The sequence below is a fragment of the Chenopodium quinoa genome, unplaced genomic scaffold (genome assembly GCF_001683475.1).
Source record: "Chenopodium quinoa cultivar QQ74 unplaced genomic scaffold, ASM168347v1, whole genome shotgun sequence".
NCBI lineage: Eukaryota > Viridiplantae > Streptophyta > Magnoliopsida > Caryophyllales > Amaranthaceae > Chenopodium > Chenopodium quinoa.
This window is the reverse complement of record NW_018743863.1, coordinates 2067167-2076277: the sequence shown is the minus strand read 5'-3', so window position 1 is coordinate 2076277 and position 9111 is coordinate 2067167.

Sequence of the window (9111 nt, the reverse complement as noted above, 5' to 3'; positions counted from 1 at the left end):
CTCGTACCCTCGACCCGACCTGAACGATCTTCATCTTGAGGGTTAGTTGAGACTTAACCAATTAAAACTAGAGTATTACGAACTTAGAGGTTTTCTCACCTTAAGGGAGATGCCTTATTGAGTTCAAATCAAGTGTCCCTTCCCAAACCCAAATGATGGGTATTTATAAGGAAGGGAGCTCTTGAACTCCAATCTCCCATCCATGTGGAAGAGTTGGTAAAATGCATTTTATCCAATTTATTTTAATTCAAAAATCAAATTGAAATGCAAGTGAATCAACAAATGACAAGTGTCAAAAGGTGAGGACCACTAAAGGAGGGGGGGACAAAAATCCCCTTGCTCCCCAAGCAAGGCCACCAAGCATCGGTCCCCACCAAGACTCACCACCACCCCACTTGGCTGGCTAGCACCTAGCTGGCGCCTAGCACCAAGTCCGGGCTGCCCAGCCACCTAGCACGCAACATTCGCATAGCCAACCAGCACCTAGCCAGCCAGTGTATGCTGCTGCGTGCTGATGCTATGCGAGAGGCGTGGTGCTTGGTGCTGCTCGCTGGCACACATGCACAACCCAGCATGCCTAGCACACTGCTGGTGGGTGCGTGATGCTGCTATGCGAGAGCGCTGCTCAGCACACAAGCATACCCAGCCATAGCACGCTGCGATGCCTAGCACGCAAGCATGCTGCAATGCGAGGCTGCTATGTGCTAGGCTATAGCATGCAGTGATACTAGCAATGATGCGACTGGTGCTGCTATGCTAACCAGCACACATAGCCACGCATGCAAGGCCACAACACACACGTATGGCACGCATCATTCGATGCTCATGCTGTGTGATGTGCGTGTGCTAGGGCAACGCCAAGCACGCTAGCACGCATGCGGTTCGACACCTTGCCTAGCCTAGCACACGCATGGCTAGACCAATGCAATGCTACGACTTGGCTCGTACTTGTCATTTGCTTGATTTCTTGTCTCGTAAAATTCTCAATTCGACTCGACTTACGACGCTCGGTCTCGACGCTCTAAGCTCGATATCTGACGTCTTTGTTCGTAATACTCTAATGACTAATTTAATCCTTTAGATTAATTTGTCGGTTCGGATCGGAAGTTCAATTGGGTTCGACGTGAAGGGTTCAGTCAAGATAAAGTTGTAATATTAATTTACATTAATATTACTAATCAGAAGCGGCCTCCACCCAGGCATTCCGATCACTTGACCTCACTGAAGAATTAGTTTCCCGTAAATTCTAAACCATGTATCAGAATAATACACTTGTTGGAAGGACACCATTCCTTTCAATCTCCCACTTGTCCTTCCGGACAAGTGTGCAAATAGTGTATAACCCATTTCCTATGTCGCTTAATGTCTCTTCATGAACTATAAGGTAAGATTCTTCGTCATCCTCATTACGTTCAGAAGTGTTTCTCGATTTTCGAGTTTGACTGTCAATAAGCAGATGATTTCTAAAAACCATCTGAGCACGGCCATGCATTTTCACAGTCTCGCTCTTCGAGAGGCCTTGTACACAACAAAGACATATACCCTTTTGTTAATAGGGGGACATTCCCAGTCTTGTACTGTAAGCTTCCCATACTAAGAGGACCTAGTCGCCCGAGTGTTTCCATTATAATCCCCAGTTACGGCAGATGTTTGACAACATCAAAACGACTAGTACTCAAACAAGAGAACTTCACAATACTCATGGTCGAGGAAAGAGGTTCCTATAGTTATAATGAGAAATGTACTTATGACGATTTTAAATCTCTTAAAGTACTCTCATAGGTCGATCCGGTGTAGTTCCAAACTAGCACCTGTGCAAATGATTTATGACTATTATGTCCTTGCTGCACAAGAAACGATGCTGTAAATCATACTACACACTAATCTCTGGTGGTCATTAATAGTCCATCTATTAAATGACCTCTATTAGGGATAGTTTTCGATTTAAATATTCAATGTTCACTTAACAGGTGTTTCTTTATCCAAGACATGGTCTTGATACCTTGTTTTGAATATTTTCAAAAATCGAATGGACTCATTATTTGATTCTAAACCACAATCAAATAATTTGTGGGATTTATTAGTAAAATTTCATTCCACTATGAAACCTTTCAACGTGTCATCTTATGATAAATGGTTTTTCCCCAAATGTTTTAAGAGTAACACTCTTCACAAAACATTTATAGAAATCACACACATATTCAATATGCTTGATTTCTTTCATGCAATCTGGTGAATGTTGTCGTTCACTTATTGCATAGGTTTATCTACTATTACTTTGCAAATCTTAGCACCTTCATTATCGTACAATTTCATAATAAGATGATAAAATTTTGAGAGTGTTATGAATCATATGTGATTTAGGATTTATTGTCCAAGTGATGGCTCCCACTCATTTTCATGACTTGAGATCTTTCAACTTGACAACCTACAATCAATGTTCGACAACGAACTTTCCATTGAACACTATCTTATCATTGCCTTCCAGGCAACAATATTCTCAACATATATTTCAGTAAACATTTTGATGGTGCTTTGCTCTGATTTCATTCTGTACGACTCACAATGATTTGGGAGGCCCTAATCACTTGTGATTATGGAAATTTACCTTAAATTTCCGCACATTATACATGGATGTGCGTCCATGTTACCATTCTCAAGCCACGACACATTGTAGTTCGTGCTTATAAACGGCTTCCTTATTAAGGATTTGATCCTTGCTAAGGATGTGCTTGCAACATCAATTCTCAGATTACAATTGTGTCCATGCGTCAAGAACTTATCCCCTCTTACTTATCAAAGTACTTTGGATTTTTCTTGATCATAATCTAATGATTCATCACTTAGATTTTGATTGATTGGTATTTTATACTTCTCATGCTCTAAGCATGTAAGTTGAGTGACGACACCATATCATAATATACATGATGGTTATAATTGCAAAATTATTCCCAATATGTTCCATTCATGTGACCTTTTTGCTCATCTAGTTTCACTAAGTCTTGCTAAACTGTTTGCTACGTGATACGGTTCAAAGTCTCTACCAGAGTCTTTCTTGTTTGACATAATATTTGCCCAGCTTATACTTAGTTCAAACATTTAGTTAGTTTTATACATATGGGTCGCAAGCCTTTTCAAGTCTTTTATGTTTAACACGGTAAATTCCTCTACTCGTTTAAACATTTCATTAAGTCTATCCAATAGATCTTAATTCCCACTATGTACTAAGTATTGCCTTTTGCTTGGTCCATTGTCGAAAATCCTTTCAAATCTAAGCATTTAGCATTTGATAGTCATTTTACAATAGAGTTCGCAAACTTCTTGTTGGACCATACAAGATTGACTCTTGCTCCCACTAAACTTCTTGTTTATGAGAATTTCTATGATTCTCCATAAGCCAAACCTTTTATTGACTTTATGAGAATACAGGTTCCAATTCCTACATGCAATGCTTCATTTAATTCCACAATGGATTTCTTGAGCTTGTTTTTCAAATCTAGCTTTATTTAGAATTACAAAACCCTTAGACTATTTCCATAGTCTCTTCCAAAATCCAATTTTAGGAAGGCGGTTTCGTATTTTGCCATATTTCATATGCGCAATTTTGCTAAAGCAATCACGAAAAGACTTAAGCGTTCGATTGGTGAATAGGTTTTTGTTAAAATCATCGCCGTGAATTAATTGTATCCTTTTCAACCAATCTAGATTTGTATGCTTATGCATTTCCTCATTTGTCAGTTCTCTCCTTGAAAACTTATTTGCGATTGATGGGTCTGTCACCCTTCATGCAACTGAATCAAGTTCTAATCATGATTTACAAACATGAAGTCTATTTCGGATTTTATGGCCTCTAACCATTATTCGGAATTTGGATTTGTCGTAGCTAAATTACAAGACACTATTCCCTCACCATCCAATGGTGAATAGTATGCTTGTAAGTCTTAGGTTTCTTACTAACTTAATAGAAAATTATAGAATTCAATCCAAGCCTTTGATGAATTCTATACCTATACGGGGTAATTTGCATCAAACATTGAGTTTCAAGGTGCTTTTAAAGCTGTTTCAGTATATTGATCATACTCCACCACTTCTAAAGTTTTGTGAGTATTGAATTCTCATTTAAGGCACTTGAAAATTCCTTTGAGTATTCTTGATCAATCATTCTCATGAAGTCCTTCTAAAGTCTTGGAGATTCTCAGTTCTAGTTTGTTGCTAATCTCGATGGTCATCGAGTTCATTTTCCTCCCACTTGTCGTTTTGGAAATGTGTTACTTTCCAGAAATACACCATTTAGAGCAACAAATACAATGTTCTCAATTAGGTGTGGAGGTAATGCCCGTAGTCTCACTTGAATACGTACAATGAGATATGTTTATTCTCTTTGGGTAAAAGTTCGTTGTGAAACAAACAGTTAGCTCCTTCTCGAGCTACCTTAGCCCTTATTGAGCCACTTAGCTCCCACTGAGTCAATGAACTCCCACTGAGCTAAGAGCCCTAGACATATACTTGAAAAGACGCTAGAAACTATTTCTATCCATAACTGAATATGGTGTCCTTTCTTAGCTTCGACACTTTTGTTTAGTGTAACATTAGTCATCTGTGCAAATCTTTAAGAACTTTATAGGAAGGGATGTGATCCATCATCATTCGAGTCATTTCCAAATGGCATCGAGGTCTCCGTCAAGACACAATATGTTCTTTGTGGGGCTCATTGTAAAACTTCAATTTCATAAGTTTGATTTGATCACTCTTGGCTTTAAGAAAACATCGCTTGATCTAATCTAGGTGTTTTAATAGCTTGCCAAGTTGATTCTATACTTCACTGAAAATTTGAGCTACTCAAGGTCCAGTTTGTTCACATTTGATGAATGTAGCCAAATTCTTTCAAATTTTTGTGAGACGTTGAAGTAATGAAATCCTCTTTAGCTTTTGGAGTCAATTGTCTATGCCAAACACAATAGCTCCTTTCTTTGTCGATTTCAACAAGTAAGACTTGCATGTCTTAGAAAGATTTCGAATCGATCAACTATCAAGAGTCTATCTAATAGAGCCTAGAGTATGTTCTTGTCGATGTGATATTGCTAAAGATGTTTGGAACACAAATCATGTTCATGACTTGAACTTTTGAGTTTTCATGTCAGGGAAATGTTTGTTTATAATCAAGCATTCTTGACACATGGGTTAGACAACCATTCCATTCAAATAAAACCCGCAACTATTGCTCTTTTATTGAATGTGAGTCTTTCCGTATGTAAACGGATCGTTTGCTGATTATGGAACACAATAATCATTATTCGTTCCAGCCTTGGCTCAAAAGGACTTTAAACAAAACAAGTGACCTTACAACTGCTGTAGCATTACTTGCTTCATTCTAAGTTTGTAAGTCAATAACTTAGCTTGTATTCAACGGTTTGAGGTCACTTTCAAAGTGGAACACTCAAGCAGTATCCAATACTTGTGAAGATATCTAATTGTTAATATAACTATAATAACAAGAACTCATGGGTAGAAAAGGAATCTTAGTCCTTTCCTTTGTTCCTTGTTTCCTATATTTCTTATCATAGGCCATCTCAAAACTTTAAGAACCATCTCTTTAAGTACTTTGACCTTTACACTTTGTTAGGCATGATTAAGCATCTAATTCCCCGTGAAACAAAGTTCCATCTTTTCCTTCAATTTGTACTTGAATTGCTACATCAATGAGTCCTACTCATTAGTGTATGAAGTGAAAAGATATGTTAGTTGTCCACTATTGACAATTTGAGTCTTTCAACTCAATATTTCATGTTCATCAAAACTACCCAAAATTTTGAATACGTGATGTCCAACCGTCCTTTCGGACTTAAGTCATAAAAGTCAATTATGAGAGGTTGTATTTTAGAAATTCCTTTCCATTCTTTAAGAACCATTCTCAAAAGATTTCCTTTACTAATCATTGAAAACAATATAATTTGATTTAGAATCCTACAAATATAAGTGCAAAGTATAAACATTTATCAAGTTCTTAACATAATAAGTTTGAAATTCAAAGCACACATGCAAACTTTCAATCTTATTACGCGTCTTATCCACGCATTGAAATTTGTCCCTTTTAGGCAAGAATAAAACGATTCCAAGATCCCAAAAATCAGAAAGTGATCAAGCATGCTTTGGCTTGTCTTAACACTTAATATTTTAGGGTAAGAAATCCAATTGCTAATAGCTCTAAGCTACTCTTGGTTCGATAAAATGTCGCATCTAATGCTTCCTTGACATTTTATCTCCATTGCCACGACATCTAAGGACTCCTTACTAATATCGTTGAGCTTAACCAAGACAACTTGTATACCTAGTATACCTTACATTCCTAGGGAAGTAACCCCCTATCCCTAGTGTTTTTGATCATATTTCCATTAAAATCTTATTTTTCATCTTTATTTTGGTGATTCTAGTTTAACTCCTTATTTTACTTGTTTTAAAATTTTCTTGGTAGATAGTTTAATCTTAGATATTTAACAAAAACAAACCAAAATACCGCCTTGTTACTTGCAATAGATTCTTAATTCCGCTTTGATTGTGCAATACCCCCGTTTCCTTGTGGTTTGACCCTAGCTTGCCACTATCTAGTTTATACTTGATAGAGTTAGGTTAGGAATATAAATTGTTGATTTGATTTAGGATAGTAGATACGACCTATTGTCCCTCGATCAAATATTTGGCGTCGTTGCCGGGGAAACAACTAGTTTTGCACTCTTATTGTTTTGTTATTGGATTTGTTGCTTTTTATTTTGTTCTTGTACTCTGTTGCTAGTCACTGCTTATCGTTTGCTTAGCTTTGGTGGATGCTATGGAGATCCCAAGGACCACCTACACATTACATTGACCACGAGATCGACCGCACTTTAAGACAAGTCCGTAGGTTTTATCAAGAAGAGGGACGAGATCTTGTGCTATTGTTGAGAGCGAGAGTGATTCTTGGTCTTTGAATTCTCAAAGTGAGGAAATGACATGACAAGAAGATGAAGTTTTGTTTTGTGAGTTTGGGAATCCAGAGGATTATGAGCTCACGGGAGGGATTTTTCTACCCGTCACGGAAACTAATTTTACCATTCATCTTCAATACACTAGAATGGTACAAGCGGAAAAATTTTCGGGTTCTCCAAGTGAAGATCCTATTGAGCACCTTGATAGATTCCTTGAGCTTTGTTCCATGATTCAAACCAATCAAGTTTCTCAAGAATACATCTGTATGCACTTATTTTGACAATCTCTTTCGGGTAGAGCAAAGAAGTGGCTCAAACAAGTTAAGCCAAATTCTCTTACAACATGGAGAAAGGTAGTCAAGGCATTCTTAAAGAGGTTCATTTATGAAGAAAAGACCGCCGAAATGAGAAGGAAGATTGCATCATTTGAACAAGAAGCAGATGAGAGTCTTAGTGAAGCTTGGGAAAGGTTCAAGTAGTTAGTATAAGCATGTCCTCACCATGAATACAATCACAGCTTGTGTATGCGATTCTTCTATGATTGATTGGAACCCATGTCTAGAGATAACTTGGATGCGGGGGGCAGGTGGACAATTGATTAAGGTCCCCCAAAATCAAGTTGAAGCAACAATTGAAAAGTTAGTGAAGAATTACTCTTGGGGTGGTAGAAGGAGGAATGCACCAAAGAAAGGTGGAAAGTATGAATTGGAGAAGGTTGATCAATTGCAACATCAAATTGAGATTTTGACAAAAGGGCTTGCAAAGTTGAATACGAGTGTTAATAGTGGGGCAAGCTCCTCTCAAGTCAATTCTTTCTCTTGTAAAAATAGTAGTGGTACAAACCATGATACATCTTATTGTGGAGGTTTTAGCCCCGAGCATGTGGCGCCATACAACACAAGGCAAGATGGATATAGGGGAAGTTGCGGTGGAGTAGCTTGGAGGCAACCACCACCCGGATTTGCACACCAACCTCAAAAATGGAGTCAACAAGCTCAACAATCATACAACTCCAACCCTCAATACCAAAACCCACCTCCATTTCAAAACCAAAACCCAAGAGGAAACTACCCAAGAAACAACCAACAAAATAATCAAAACCAATACAACAATCAAAATCAAGGGTCTCAAAGGAGCCAAGAGCAAGCATCTCAACCCGATTCTACACAAACCCAAATTCTTAAACAGCTTCAAGCCATGAATCAACAAATGCAAGAGGTCAAGGCTCATAGCAAGATGGTTGATTCACAACTAGCTTAATTGGCCGAGAAAGTCCCTTTCAATTCACCTTCTACTCTACCCGGACAATAAGGCAATCACATTGAGATCAGGTACATCCTATGAAGGTCCTAAGGAGGGGGTTAGTGAGGAAAAGAAGGAAGGAGAAGAGAGTGTGGGTGAAGACAAGGAAGTTGAGGAAGAGAAGGTTGTTGAGAAAGAAAGAAGTATGGAGAAGAAGAAGCTTAAAGATGAGAATACAACTTTAACTCCTAGTGAGGCTAGGAATCTTGATGGGTCGGTTCCATTTCCCGGTCGACTTGCGGAGAGGAAGTTGAATGACAAGTTTGCAAAATTCCTTAGTGTGATGAAGAATTTACACATCAACCTCCCTTTCATTGAAGTTGTCACACAAATGCCTTCATACTCCATGTTCCTCAAGGATATTCTCACCAATAAGAGGAAGCTCAATGATGAGCTCATCACTCTTCCCCATCAAGTGAGTGCACTTGTCCAACATAAGATGCCCAAGAAGCAAAAAGATCTGGGAAGTTTCACTTTGCCAAAAAAGATTGGGAACATGGAAGCTAGGGGCGCCTTAGCCGATCTTGGAGCAAGTGTTAGTTTGATTCCCCTATCCATTGCTCAAAAGCTTAACATTGAAATGATCCCTACAAGGAAGACTATCCAATTGGCCGACCGTTCAGTGAAGTTACCTTGTGGTAAGCTAAGATGTTCGTATTCAAGTTGGGCATATTTACGTGCCTTGTGATTTTGTAGTGATGGATATGGAAGAAGATGTTGATACTCCTTTGATTTTGGGTCGCGAAACTCTTAAGACTTTGGGGCTCTTAAGACTTTGGGGACGGTGATCAATTGCAAGAACAACATCATTACATGTGAGGTTGTCGATGAAAAGATTGTTTTTTAG